The sequence below is a fragment of the Aethalodelphis obliquidens genome, unplaced genomic scaffold (assembly GCF_003676395.1).
Source record: "Aethalodelphis obliquidens isolate GAN/ISIS:26980383/991018 unplaced genomic scaffold, ASM367639v1 scaffold62, whole genome shotgun sequence".
In the NCBI taxonomy this organism is placed as follows: domain Eukaryota; kingdom Metazoa; phylum Chordata; class Mammalia; order Artiodactyla; family Delphinidae; genus Aethalodelphis; species Aethalodelphis obliquidens.
The window spans coordinates 10,969,006-10,982,512 of record NW_020838006.1 but is presented as its reverse complement, the minus strand read 5'-3'; the positions used below and the strand labels follow the sequence as shown (position 1 = coordinate 10,982,512).

General features: G+C 45.1%; 1 long non-coding RNA gene across 3 annotated transcripts in view; it reads left to right on the top strand.

Annotated features, from left to right (window-relative positions):
* LOC113610302 (uncharacterized) overlaps positions 1 to 12,914 on the top strand; it is a 53,356-nt gene extending 40,442 nt beyond the window's left edge. For all 3 annotated transcript variants that reach the window (XR_003429030.1, XR_003429032.1, XR_003429031.1), the window contains one exon: positions 12,606 to 12,914. This is a non-coding gene — a long non-coding RNA (uncharacterized LOC113610302). The remainder of the gene's footprint in view (positions 1 to 12,605) is intronic.
* The last annotated feature ends 593 nt before the right edge of the window (positions 12,915 to 13,507 follow it).

The window sequence follows — 13,507 nt, the reverse complement described above, 5'->3', positions numbered from 1 at the left end:
AGGAGTTGGAGGTGCTTGGGAGTGGGTGGAGGTGTGTGACACATCACAACGTGTGGACACAGGCCTGGGCAGTTCCGAGCCAGGTCAGGTGAGGGGTGCTACTGGGAGTCAAGAAATTAGATGCCTTCTTGCCCCAGGACCCCCAAGTTTATTCCAGGCTCTACTTCATACATTGCTTTGGAAACCTCAGAAAATAGCATGGCCATGGGAGCTTCAAGGGAAAGGTCTTGACATACCAATGAGTCAGAAGGTGAGGCAGTCCAGTTCCCAACAGAAAACAGATGGCACGTTCAAAACAGGATAACCTGGGGAGGGATTATTTATGAAAGTGTGGGCAGCGCGGGGTGCGGGGGAACAACCAGTGCTGCAGTAGCTGGGGCTTTACCACCCGGGGCCCTACCACCCGGGGCCCAAAGGAAGGAGATTAGGAACAGTTACCAGAGCCTGTGGGGGGCAAGTGGCTTGTTTGACTCCTGGGTCTTGAAAGGAGCAGTGACCTTCGGCAGAGGTGACCCTGCAGAGAGGGAGCGAGGGGAATAAATTCCCAACCACGCTGTCCTTCCCCCTGCCAGGCCTCCCTCGTAGCCGAACCCTGCCATAGGAGAGGACGCGAGGCCTGTTGTGAGGCTCCAGGCACAGAGGAACGTGGGGCGGGCATCTGCAGGGGCACAGGAGGCAAGAAGGGAACCCACCAAGTCCTCGCTGTGGCTTGAGGTGGCAGGAGACCAGACAAGATTGATTTTCTTTATGCTTTTCTCCATTTTTCTAAGAGTCTCAAAATGAACACATATGACTCCCGATTAGAGAAACGATGATTTTTAATTTAAAAAGGCAAAACCACAAACCACATCAATAGCAATAACAACAAGGAATGTGTCCCAAGGAGACCCCCCTGGGAGTACCAATGCTCTCGTTACTTAGCGCGGGAAAGGGAGGCCTCACCAAAAACTCTGTCCCACTCTGAACAGCCAGCTGACCCTTTCCCACGGGACACTGACCACAAACAAAGCACGTGGAACCGGCGCTCTCAACGGAGTTCTTGGGAAGAAGAGTCACTGGGTCCTGAAGAAAGTGACACCCAAGCCCTTCTTGTTTCTCTGAAGCAAACCTTGTGTGGGTGGGTTGGGGGTAGGGGGTGGTCATAGCGGAAGATGCTCAGCTTTCCAGGCACATGGGTTCAAGTCCTGGCCCAGCCGCTTCATCATGGGGCAACCTCAAGCATTTACAGGCTCTGAGTCTTGTATTCAAGTGACCGTGAGTGTGATGATGATCCTTCGCTCTAAGAGTCATTGTGAGGGTTCACGACCTTGTAGATGGTAAGAATCTCTACAAATATTCCTTGTAAATGAAGGAGAGCAATGCACAAAGGTAGTCACCACCACAAAAGGCAAGAACAAATACATCTGCGGCCTCTAGGCGGCCTGAGGCCTGTAGCCCAGCTCATGCGTGGACAGAAAGAACACAACCTTGGTGAATTAAAGAGAAACACAGCACCAGAGCCCGCTGGGAGGGATTTCTCTATTTCCCATCGGATGGTATTTCTCTCTCCAGTCTTCTCCTGTTTCTCTGCCTTCTCCACCCCTCAGCTCCCTGGGGTCCCTGTGCCCAGGACCTGGCCAGGAGTCTCTCGTGGGAGTCTCTCCCTACGTGCAAGGTGGAGGTAGACCCTCAGGTTTAGGACTTGCAGAGACGTCAGAGGTCAGCACCTGTGATGCCCACCTTTCTCTTGCTACCTTGACTGCCGTTGGCGTGTAATTTCAGTGTGTGATTTTTCTAAAGGGCCCCTGTCCCATGAGGGAGGGACAAGACAGATGAGGCCAGTGAAAACCGAGAGAAACCGAGAGAAAAATCATGGCAGCAGAGGGCATGAAAAGAAGGCAAAAGGAAATGGGAAATTCATGATAAAGACAGGAAATGTGATCACACTTTCATAGTCATTCTCAATCCCTTTGACATTTGGCACCGTGGGGTCCCAGGCTCTTGCATCCAGTGCCTGAAGGGTTTAGGGCTGGAGAGAAATGCAGTGGCCAAGGAAAACTCTTGTCAGATGCCACCCCCTTCCCGGACCCTCCCCACCTCTTACACCTCTGACCATGACCCAGCGGAAAGAAGGAGCACCCAAGCCACACCTGGACCTCCTGGTGCTTGAAAGCACTGATCTTGTGTTCCTCCCCAATTTAAACTACGGGATCTGACCTACAACTAGTGGTGTTTGTCCTTGGTACAGGGGAAAGATGGGTGGTGGGTACAGGAGTCCAGAAACAGAGAGAAAGGTATAAAAGTGGAGCACTTGTTTTTCCTGAAAGATGGGGGAGTGGCTAAAATTGTCGATTCTGGAATCAGACTGAGAAGGTCCAAATCCCATCTCTTCTGCTTCCCGTCAAGGTCACCCACTTACTTAGCTACCTGAGCCCTCTGATCTGTCACTATAAGTGGGATGGCCAGACCGGATGTGCTCCCTAAGGGGATGCAATCAATGTCAAATACACAGCATCAACTCGGACACATTCTTGCCTTAAAAAAAAAAATTGATCCGGAAATTAATCAAGCCTCTAGATGTCTTACCAGTTTACAGGGAGTAAAGGGGACTGAAGAACAAATTAAGCAACACTACAAGGAAGCAAGCAACCCAGTCCGGAACGTGGGACATCCTACAAAATAAATGACCTGGTGTCTTCAACAAACCAACTGCAAGGAAGTGAAAATTTACAAAGGAGTGGAAACTGTTCCAGAACAGAAGGGACGATCAAAACAAAAGTGTGAGCCTTGTTTGGATCCTGATTTGCAAAAAAGCCCGAAAGAGACATCTTTAAGGAACTAACCTGATATTAAGGAATAACTGTTAACTTTGTGGATAATGGCATGGCGGTTATATTTCTAAAACACCCTTTCTAACTACAGACACGCACTGAAGCACTTACGGGTAAAATGACAGGATGTCTGGGATTTGGAGGGTCAGGGGCAGAGTTAAAATTGTTGGAGCTCAGTGATGAGTGCCTGAGTTTTCATTTTCTTCTTCTGTCTATATTGCGTATTTTTGAAAATGTTCATCACAAAACGTTTTAATAGAGCCACAGATATATGTCTACAATGGCGTGAGTTTGGATCAGACCCCTTTGTTAGGACCTCAGCATCCATTGGGCTTACACGTGATTGTGGGCATGGCTCGGGGCGGGGTTCCATCCAGCTTTGACTTGCTTCACTTCCAGAGCAAGCCATGTGTCCCTCTGACCTGTGGCCTGGGATGCCAGCCACAGCCTGCTCAGGGCATCCCCCCCTCCACCCCCCGGACCGTGAGGAGCCCACAAGTGCAGGGGAGTCAGTGCCTGTAGGCAATAAGGCCAGGTACCTTGTTTTAAAGGTGCATAAACTGTGGCTGTGTGAAGTGCAAGGACCCCTTCATGACAGCTGGTTGGGGACAGAGCTGGACGAGGGATTCTGTCTTGAGGCCTTCCACGGTACCCAGCGGAGGGCTCTGCCCACAGGAGGCCCTCGATAAGGGTGTTGTGCATGAGTAAAGAAATGCCAGGGTCAAAAGAAGAGAGACCATAACAACACAACACAATGAACAATAGAGGTTCAAAAAAATAGGTCTATTTTGCTTTATATGACTGATCTTAATGTTTTAAAGTTGAAATATAGTTGATTTACAATATTGTGTTACTTTCAGGTGTACAGCACTGATTCAGATATATATATGTTATATATATTATAGATATATTTTTTCAGATTCTTTTCCATTATAGGTTATGACAAGATATTGAATATAATTCCCTGTGCTCTACAGTAGATTCTTGCTGTTTATCTGTTTTATGTATAGTAGTGTTATCTGTTAATCCCATACTCCTCATTTATCTCTCTGCCCCTTTCCCCTTTGGTAACCATAAGTTTGTTTTCTATGTAACTGTGTTGTTTTCCATGACTGCTTTTAAAAATCCCAAAATGTCATTTGAGAAAATGAGGAATTATAAAGGAAGACAGTCCTTCACCCCACAGCAATACACTTCTGCAAAGGTGGTAAAGCCCCAAGCTTACTGTCCCTTAGCTCTGCCTTCAACAGAGCTAAGGGACAGTAACGAACCCCAGCGTCCGCGCACATAGATGAACGTGGGAACACGTGTGCGTGCTCCATATTTTTGCAGATAAAAATAGCTCATGAGCCTGGAAGAACAAGCTGCTTTAATTCTAGGAATTTGAAAAAAACACTTGTAGCCAAGAACAGATTCTCTGTTTTGAAGATAATTGGCATTTCCCCCCCAACCACAAATATTTTAAATATTAACATAAGTGAGATAACATGCAGAGGCAACGCCTCAGGCCCCAGTTCTGTGACCATGGGAATTCATTCCTTCTCCCCTTCTCTGCCTTTTCACTGTCTCCTGGTCCATCCAGGGAACTGTGATTGAATCTGTAGAACTGCTAAGTTCTAAAAAATAAGCTTCTCGTCTATCAGGTTAAGATATGCAGAAGATAATCCACATCCTCTTTTTGTGTGTAAGGAGCTAGGTAGAAAATATTTATTTTGGAAGAAACCTGGCAAGAAGAAAGCCAGTTGAGGGATGGAGGTTCCTACTGCGTGGATAACCTGTTTAGCCAGCACCAGATGGTTTGGAGGGCGGGTAATGAGATCCAAAGTACTCTCTATCTAGGTCAGCGTTGAATCCAGTCCAGGTCACAAATCACAGAGAGTTGTTTGGCCAGATGTGTGTTCAGAGGCTGATGGAAATGAGAGGATGTTCTGAGACCCAGATATATTTGAATTTGGGTCTAATTTGGCTCCTTTGGGGGCCTGATTTCTCAGATGGAGCTGTCGTGGAAGGAAAGCTTTGTGTATAGGATGGATATGCAACTGTGGTTCTTTCCCAAAAGGTTACAGAATGTCATGATCTGTAACCTTTTCTTTTCAGAAAGAAAAACATAGTGTCTAGTGTAAACTAGAACATCGGGAATCTCCTCATACATGGGAGATGAATGTAAATTATGACAACTTTTCTACAGATAAATTTGACCACGTATATCAAAAACTCCTAACAGTTTGCAAAGCATTTGCCCAGCATTCTACTTCTAGGAGTTTATTCTAAGCATATAATCAAGCATGTACCCTAAGATCTTTAGTAATAACAATAGTAATAATTTTTTCCAAAAATAGAGCAATGAACTAATCTTACTGTCCAACAATAGGGGATTTTAAAAAAATGATGGTACAATGTAATATCTTCAGTCACTAAGAAAAATATTGTAGGTATATATTTATTGACATAGAAAGATGTCTGTGGCCTATTGCTAAGTGGTAAAAAGCTGGTTATAAAATAGTCTGAGGCCATATTTGCTTTTCAAAAGCTTTTTACACACACATGCATGTACATACGAACATACACGTATATGTGCTTAGAAAAATATATGAAAGGTTAGTCACGATTATCTCTCGGTGATAGAATAACAGGCAGTTTTTCTTCCCTTCTTTTCAGTTTCTCTTCTGAATTTATAATAAACAAGCATTTACTTTTAGGTCTTTTATTGAAAGGTATCTTAAAACAGAAATTAAGAGCCTTTCAGAAGGATTCTCTGTAGTGGTCAGAAGGACAGTAGCGGAGGGGTGTGATCCGTGGAGTTGGAGGTCCACCGAAGGAATGGGTAACCCAGACTCTGTCCTCTTCACGGGAGACGTGCTTTTAGGGAGTCAGCCCCAAGCTCATGTGGAATGACCTTGTGTGGAGTCCAGAAGCCTCTGTGGTCCTCCCCCAGCAATGCAGACACTGTGTGCTTTAGAACCGTCAGGCTGCACACACCGGCCAGGGGGTCGGAACGGGCAGTTCGTAGGCAGAACAGAACTAGTCTCTTTCTTTAAAGTTACTCCTCTTTGGCTCATTCCTCATCCTCAATGATTTAAACATTAAATTTCCTAATCCCTCAAGAGAGTTCATTGAAAATATGAAAGGAACCCAAATAACCATCAAGAGAAGACAGAGCCAGCCAAAGGCGGTTTCTTTTTAGTTTTACGTGTTCCTTCCTAACAACAGATGTCTCAGCCCCGGGGGAGCCCAGCTCGGGACTGATGCTCCTTTTTCCCTTTGGCTCTCTGGGGTCTGCGGTAAGCGCCCTCCAACCCTTCCAGCACAGGCATGTCCTCAACAAAAGTGGGTACAGCTGCAAATCGGGGATGAGTGAATCTGCCCCAGAATGCTAACATCAACTTGAATAGCAAGCAAGCCGGTGGCCCAGCCTAGGGTTTCCAGCCTCCAGGGTAAGAGCAGGGCTGGGGTGATGTGTACAGTTTGCCATGTGATGGGCTCCTGGAGCCCTGCATGGCAGGGTTCGGAGTTAGGAAGACATAAATGTATAGAGGTGACCATGCCTGGAGCTGAGAGACCCTGAGAGACCCACACCGCCATCCCCAGGCCCATCCACCTGCCCCTCTCGGTGCTACAGAGGAAGGGGCTTTGTGACCACTCAGGGCTGATTCTGAAGAATTAGAAGGCCAATGGCATAGCTTGTGGAGCTGCTTTGGATAAGTGACACAAACTCTTGGAATCCTTCTACCTTTGTAAAGTGGAAGTAACACAAACCCAGGGAAGTTGTATTGATTAAATGAGACGATTGCCCTAGAAGAGTCTCGTGTGGAAGGTCTGTGGTACTTGTGAAAAAGAAGTCCCGAGTTCTCCCTTCTGATGTAACTTCCTGGGGGCAACGATTGCTAACCATTGACCCCAATATCAGCCTTCCCTTTCTTAGCTGTGCAACAGCTCCCCAGAATAAAATCCATTTCCCATCCTCTCCTGTAGCGAGGTGTGGTCATGAGAACATGTTCCGACCAGTGGAATATACATGGGAGGGTTACATGCAACTTACCTTATTAGAAGGAAGGGACCCTTTCATGCCTTCCTCTATCTCCTGGGCCAGAATCTAGACTTGATTAAGGCTGAAGCTTCAGTAGTCAAATCATCACATTGGCCCGTGAGCTGAGGGTGGCAGGGTGATAAGACAGAAAGAGCCTGGGTCCCTGACAACCTCACAGAACCATCATGGCAGCCCAGCTCCCTCCTGCTGGATTCATTTACAAGGAGGGAAAGAAACTTCTGTGCTATTTAAATCACTATTCTTTTGGATTTTCACTCATTTGCAGACAGGCCTAATGGTAACTTAATCATCACTCAAGCTGTATTTAAAGTTGGCTTTTTTTTTTTTGTCTCATCTGTGAAAACACTGGTTAGCAGCTTACCACCCTGATAGCAGCCATTCACATTTGTGAGATCTCCTAATAGAAGCCTCCCCCCCGCAACAGCACCTTCTGTCACACTGTCCCCCCACTGACCTGTCTCCTTTTTGTCTATGGCAAGTCACTGCCCACCCTGAAGGGTTTCCCAGCTGATTCGAGGAACAGGGCTTGTCGGTGGGCACCAACCACAAGGAGACCCCAGAGTCACTGAATCTGTTCAAACAACAAAGGAAGTTATGTTTATAAGAGAGGAAGTGAATGCATATCCGGGGAGTGGGTGGAGGCTATAGTATTTGAAAAGCTTTGAACTGCAACATTTCAGAGACATTTTGAAAGACCCAGAAAGATCTGCGTGTAAACTTTTAGGCATGATTTATTTTTTCTTGAAACAGAAGATTTATTTTAGTCTCCCATTTCCTGTTTCTCTCTGTTTATTTTACGATAAGGGACGCTGATACGTTGAAAGAAGCTTGTTCTGAACTAATTTTCTTTTCTAAAGATTTTTTATCTCTGACAGTGTTTTGTAAAAAGCAAAAAAAAAGTTATTTTCTTGGCTATGATTTCTTTGAGGTGGCTTATTTCCCTGCTAGAAAGAACTGTATAGGTTTTTTTGTTTCGTTTAGTCATTGCTGGTTTGTTGGGTTTGTGTATGTGTGTGTGTGGTAAGATGTCCATAAGATTTACCATTTTAACCATCTTTAAGTGTACAGCTCACTGGCATTAAGTGTATTCACGTTGTTGTACAACCATTACCGCCATCCATCTTCAGAATTTTTTCATTTTCCGAAACTGAAACACTCTCTGTGAAATAATAGCTTCCCACAGCTGCTGGCAACCCCTGTTCTACTTTCTGTCTCTGTGGATTTGCCTACTACGGGAACCTCAGTGAAGTGGAATCGTACAGTATTTGTCCTTTTGCGTCTGCCATTTCACTTAGCAGTGTGTCTTCAAGGTTCATCCACAGTGTAGCATGTGTCAGAATCTCCTTCCTTTTTAAGGTTGAATAAGACTTATTTTATGTATATATCACGTTGAATAAGACTTATTTTATGTATGTACCACATTTCTTTTATCCATTCATCTGTGATGACCACTTGGGTTGCTTCCACCTTTTCGGCTATTGTGAGTAATGCTGCTATGGACATGGGTGTACAGATATCTGTTTGAGACCGTGTTTTCAGTTCTTTTGGCTATATACCCAGGAGTGAGATTGGCTGGATCTTATGGTAGTAGTTCTATGTTTAATTTTTTTGAGGAGCCATCCTACTGTTAGGGCTTACTTCAGAGTTAGAGCAGGATGGTGTAGTTTTTTTAGTAGTGGGCAAAACACTGGTTCCGAAACTGGTCTATGCATCAGAATTACCTGGGAACTCTTAAATACAAATTCTTGAGTTCCCCACTCTCCAAGACCATTAAGTGAAATTATCTAGGGGGGGAGCCTGGACTCTGGAATTTAACAAGTTGCCTGTGCCACTCATCTGTGGAGTGGCCTTTGGGACCAGCAGAGTTGGGAGGAGGGTTCCAGCTGCCCATGTAACGTCCACTACACACACCCAAAGGGAGCTGAGCTTTGTCAGACACCGGGGCCCACTCTGCCTACATCTCTCTGTATGGTAGGTGCTTCTTGTACGAAAGTAGGGAGTAAGGAAAGCCATCTCTGCAGCCTCCCGAGGAACCAGAAGAACAGCCCTCATTGCTCAGGATCCCCAGCTGCTTGAGGGTCTGGTTGTCCTTGTTCATCTCTCAGGAGGGGCAGAGGAGCCTCCTTGAGAGTTTTTCCATGCACATTTCCAGAGACAGGGTCTGATTGGCCCTATTTTTCGCTATCCAGTGTCAAAGGCTCCTCTTTGACCGTACCTCCAGTGCCTGGAGTCAAGCCTCCTCATAGGTGGTTGGGCTTCCTTCTGCCCAGTCTCCTGGAGCCTTCAGTAGGGATTCCTGGTTCAGTGGGTTGTGGCCAGGGTGGCGGGGTCCCTTGGCACAAAGCCTGGCACCTCGGCGCAGGAGGGAATATCTGTTTGGCCTCTCTCCCAACAGCGTGCACTTACAGGAATGCTCACAAGGGTCTGTGGATCCTCCAGGACAGGCACCAGAATTTTTTTTTAATTAGGATTTTCTTTGTAGTTTTGTTTTGTAGTTTGGAATAAACTCATTCACAGGGAGCTTAGAAAGTTTAGAAACTACAGGAAGATAGAAGGAAGGAGGAAAAAAAAATCACTCCCGATCCCCCCCCAGAGTCTACCATTTTTAGTGAGTTTTCTCCTTGTCATTTTTTTTGCATAGTTTTTTTATTTGCTTACTTATCATTCTAAGTATTTCCCCATGTTATTATAAACTCAAAAACACATTTTAGTGGGTACGTGGATCTACCATGGTTTATTTAATTCTTTTCTTACTGTTTAATATTTTTTGTTGTTTCTAATTTTTAAAAATTAATTAATTAATTTATTTTTGGCTGTGTTGGGTCTTCGTTTCTGTGCGAGGGCTTTCTCTAGTTGCGGCGATCGGGGGCCACTCTTCCTTGCGGTGCGTGGGCCACTCTTCATCGCAGTGCGCGGGCCTCTCACTGTCGCGACCTCTCGTTGTGGAGCACAGGCTCCAGACGCAGAGGCTCAGTAGTTGTGGCTCACGGGCCCAGTTGCTCCGTGGCATGTGGAATCTTCTCAGACCAGGGCTCGAACCCTTGTCCCCTGCATTAGCAGGCGGATTCTCAACCACTGCGCCACCAGGGAAGCCCTCTAATTTTTTCACCTATTGAAAATAGTACTACAACAAGTACCTTTAGACAGAAAGTCTCTTGCAAATTGTTTCCTTGGGCCAGAGTCCAAGAAATGGGATTAAGTTAAAGTCATGGACATATTTAAGGCCTTTGCTATGTATCTCATTTATGAAAGGATTGGTACCAAATTGCACAACCATTAGCAAAGTACAAAAGTGTGCATCATTACTTAGATTCTGACCCATTGGTTCACAGCTGTAAGTAATTTGGCACCCAGGGGACATTTGTCAACGTCTGGAGGCATGTTTGGTTTTCACAATGGGAAACCAATAGAGGCCAGGGCTGCTGCTAAGCATACTACAATACCCATTACAGTCATGTGCAATGAAGAATTATCTAGCCCACAATGTCCAGGGTGCCGAGGTGGAGAAACTCTACTGTAGCCATCACTTGGATCACAACCCTTTCAGAGAGAAAAATACAGAATCGTATCAGTCCAGTTTCAGGGCCCAGTTGTCAGCTGCTGTTGCTTCTCTTAGTGCCATATGATGTCAACGTTGAAAACTGGTCTAACGCTAGTTCACCGTGTCCTTGTCCAGGACTGGCAGCCTGCTCCAGAATCAGATTTCCCCTTGACCAACTCAGGGCACCACTCAAAGCACCCCTTCCCCTGGGGCCCTGAGAATTCTTACCAGTTACCTGCCAGTGGTTCAGTCTAGACCACTGCCACCCATCAGAAATGTTCTAGTACAATTAAACTTCAAAAGGGGGGATATATACTCTGATTTTGGTAAGTATTCTGGGATCCTATGCAAATTTACCCACACATCGCCCCATTCAAGACCCACAGTAGCCTCTGTGTAATATGCCAAAACCCTAGGACTTTGAGGATACAATTTCAAAATCATCAGTCTAGTGTGTGGTAGAGCCAGCTAGCTCTTCCCAATATCTGTTCTCCCTTTCTTCCATTGCTAATAGAATCCCCAACTTTCAGTTGGTCAATGGCTTTTCAGAATAGACACCTCATTTCTCAGACTCTCTTGCAGCTACTCAATGGCTTAAAAGTAGAAATGTTGAATGTGACTTTGGGTGGTATCATTTAGAAAGGCAGCATGCCCTTTTTCACTGACGGCAGAAATGTAGACATGCTAGCTTGATCTAGAGCAGCTGTCCTGGACCAGAGGTGGAAGTCAAGTTCAGAGGATGGCAGAGCAATGATACAGAAGGAGCCTGGGTCCTTGATGAATACAGAGTTAATGTTGTAGCCCCGTGCTCTTAGCACCAGGCTTCACTACTGGAAGAGAATAACCTCATGTTTGATTTAAGCCACTGTTGTCTTGGTCTCTGTTACAGTTGAACCTAATCCTAAATGACACATAATCCAAGTCTCTCACTTGAAAGATACAAATGGAGGCCTGAATGGATTATATCAGGCTCAGTTCATGGTGCCTTTTCTTTCAGCTGTCTGGGAGTTTACTAAATGAGATTTTTTAAATGTGTGAATCATTTAAGAGAAATGGTATATTTTGGGATAGCTTATGAGGTTGATAACACAAAAGAAGACAAAAGACTTGAATTTGGAGGAAGCAAAGGTTTCAGAGTAAGAGATGAAAGTCAGAGCACAGTCCAAAAAGGGGGAAAAAAAACACAGCCTTCATATTTCAGGGTTAGATCTTCTGAATCAGGGAGTAGCTAAAACTCTAACGACACCCTTGGAGATGTAATGTTCCCGTTTTAGCAGTTAGCATGTCTGAATGCAGAGACTGTTTATAGCGTAGCGTAATTAGTAGATACTGCATGGAAGTGATTGTTGCTGGTTCAATTATTCTTTAATAGATTGGCTAGATCAAGGGGCTGCTCTGGAAGGAAAATCAACCTTTCTTTTCTCCCCATCAGGATAAGTGAGCACTCATAATTTATTATACTTATCCCCTTGGTTTCATTTCATTCACAAAGGAAATATATGCCCCTTCTTAAAATATACAGATTTATTTCCCCTAGCACCTAGCAGGTAAAGAAAAAGATAATTGGCATCCCACTGAGTTAGAAGAAAGTTGTGTCTGCACGTCACCTAAGCAACCAGTTACTCAGGACAATTCTGCCAAAACACCCGTCGATTCTGTGAAAAGTCCATCAGCCTGGTTGTGAGGCATCTCACAGCCTTCTTTTGCCCTTCCTGGCTTGAGTAACTCACTTTCTCATTTTCTACTGCCTGTATTGCTTCCTAAAGACACTGCTGCAGGTAGAGCTTTGATTTCTTAGAGGAAGTCATCTATCTTTAAAACTCTTTTAAAAAAAAAAAAATTTATTTATTTATTTGGCTGCACCAGATCTTAGTTGTGGCACACGGGCTCTTCACTGTGGCATGTGAACTCTTAGTTGCAGCATGCATGTGGGATATAGTTCCCTGACCAGGGGTCAAACCTAGGCCCCCTGCATTGGGAGTGCGGAGTCTTAACCACTGCGCCACCAGGTAAGTCCCTATCTTTAAAATCCTTGTTTTTAAAAGTCACTAGGATTTTGCTTATGATTGTTAGAAAATTCTCTGCAGAAATGAAGTTCAGTTGCCCAGTGGAGCTTGGAGGGTCAGATGAAACCCAGTCCCTTGGACGAGTAGAAACAATTTGAAAGCTGATCATTAATTGGCATTTTCCATTTTCTTCTTCCCAGTGCCCAGAAGATGGTTTTTCTTGGCTCTGGGACTAAATGGAGTGAACACCTGGTCCAGATTTGCTTGGCTCTTTCTTCTCTAAGCAACTAATTCCTGATGGAAAATATGCTTACACCACTTAGACTCACACCAAAGACAAGGGAGAACTTCCATTTATCCTGTCGCTTTGATTTCATTTCTGCTTCCTGAAGGTGTAGTCAGCCCAGGCAAGCCTCATCCGGGGCTTCGCGACACAGAAAAGAGTTTGGGCGGGCTGACTGCATGATTATCACAGTGCAACAGAACCTTGGCAGTAGCCTTTTAAGCAGGGTGCTGTGTTTCTGAAGACCGCATCGCAAAAGAGAAACTCAGAGCTGCACCAAGATTCAACCTGCAAAACGTGCAAAACGTGCGGGTGACCAGCCCTGCGTACACCCACTTTTCTATGCCAAGTTACTCTTCTCATCTGCGACTGGCCTACTTACTTTCATTCTGCCTTCTTCTCCCATACTCCTTAGTCTAGCCTGTTCCATGAGCTGCCACACCCTGATTCTATCTGATGTTTTCATCCCCCACTTCAACCAGTGGTGCTGGTAGAAGTCGGCTCCTACTGGCTCAAGAAAGCGATGGTGCATTGTTCTTCCCAATGTCATGTTCAAAAATATGACATTGGTGGCTTGCAATCGGGCATGGTGAGGGTAATTACATCACAGAAATCAGCAAATCCTACAGATAGGGCTTCTCCCCCCTCCAGAGAGCCAGTTGTTAAACATTTACTACCATCCAACTGAATTTACTCCTTTTCAAAAGTTAAATCAAATAAGGACCGATTTTATTTTGACAAATGTTTAGCTCTATCCTCAGCCCTAGAATGACAAAAAAGAGTATCAATCCTGGGCAAAGTGGTTATACATACCCTATG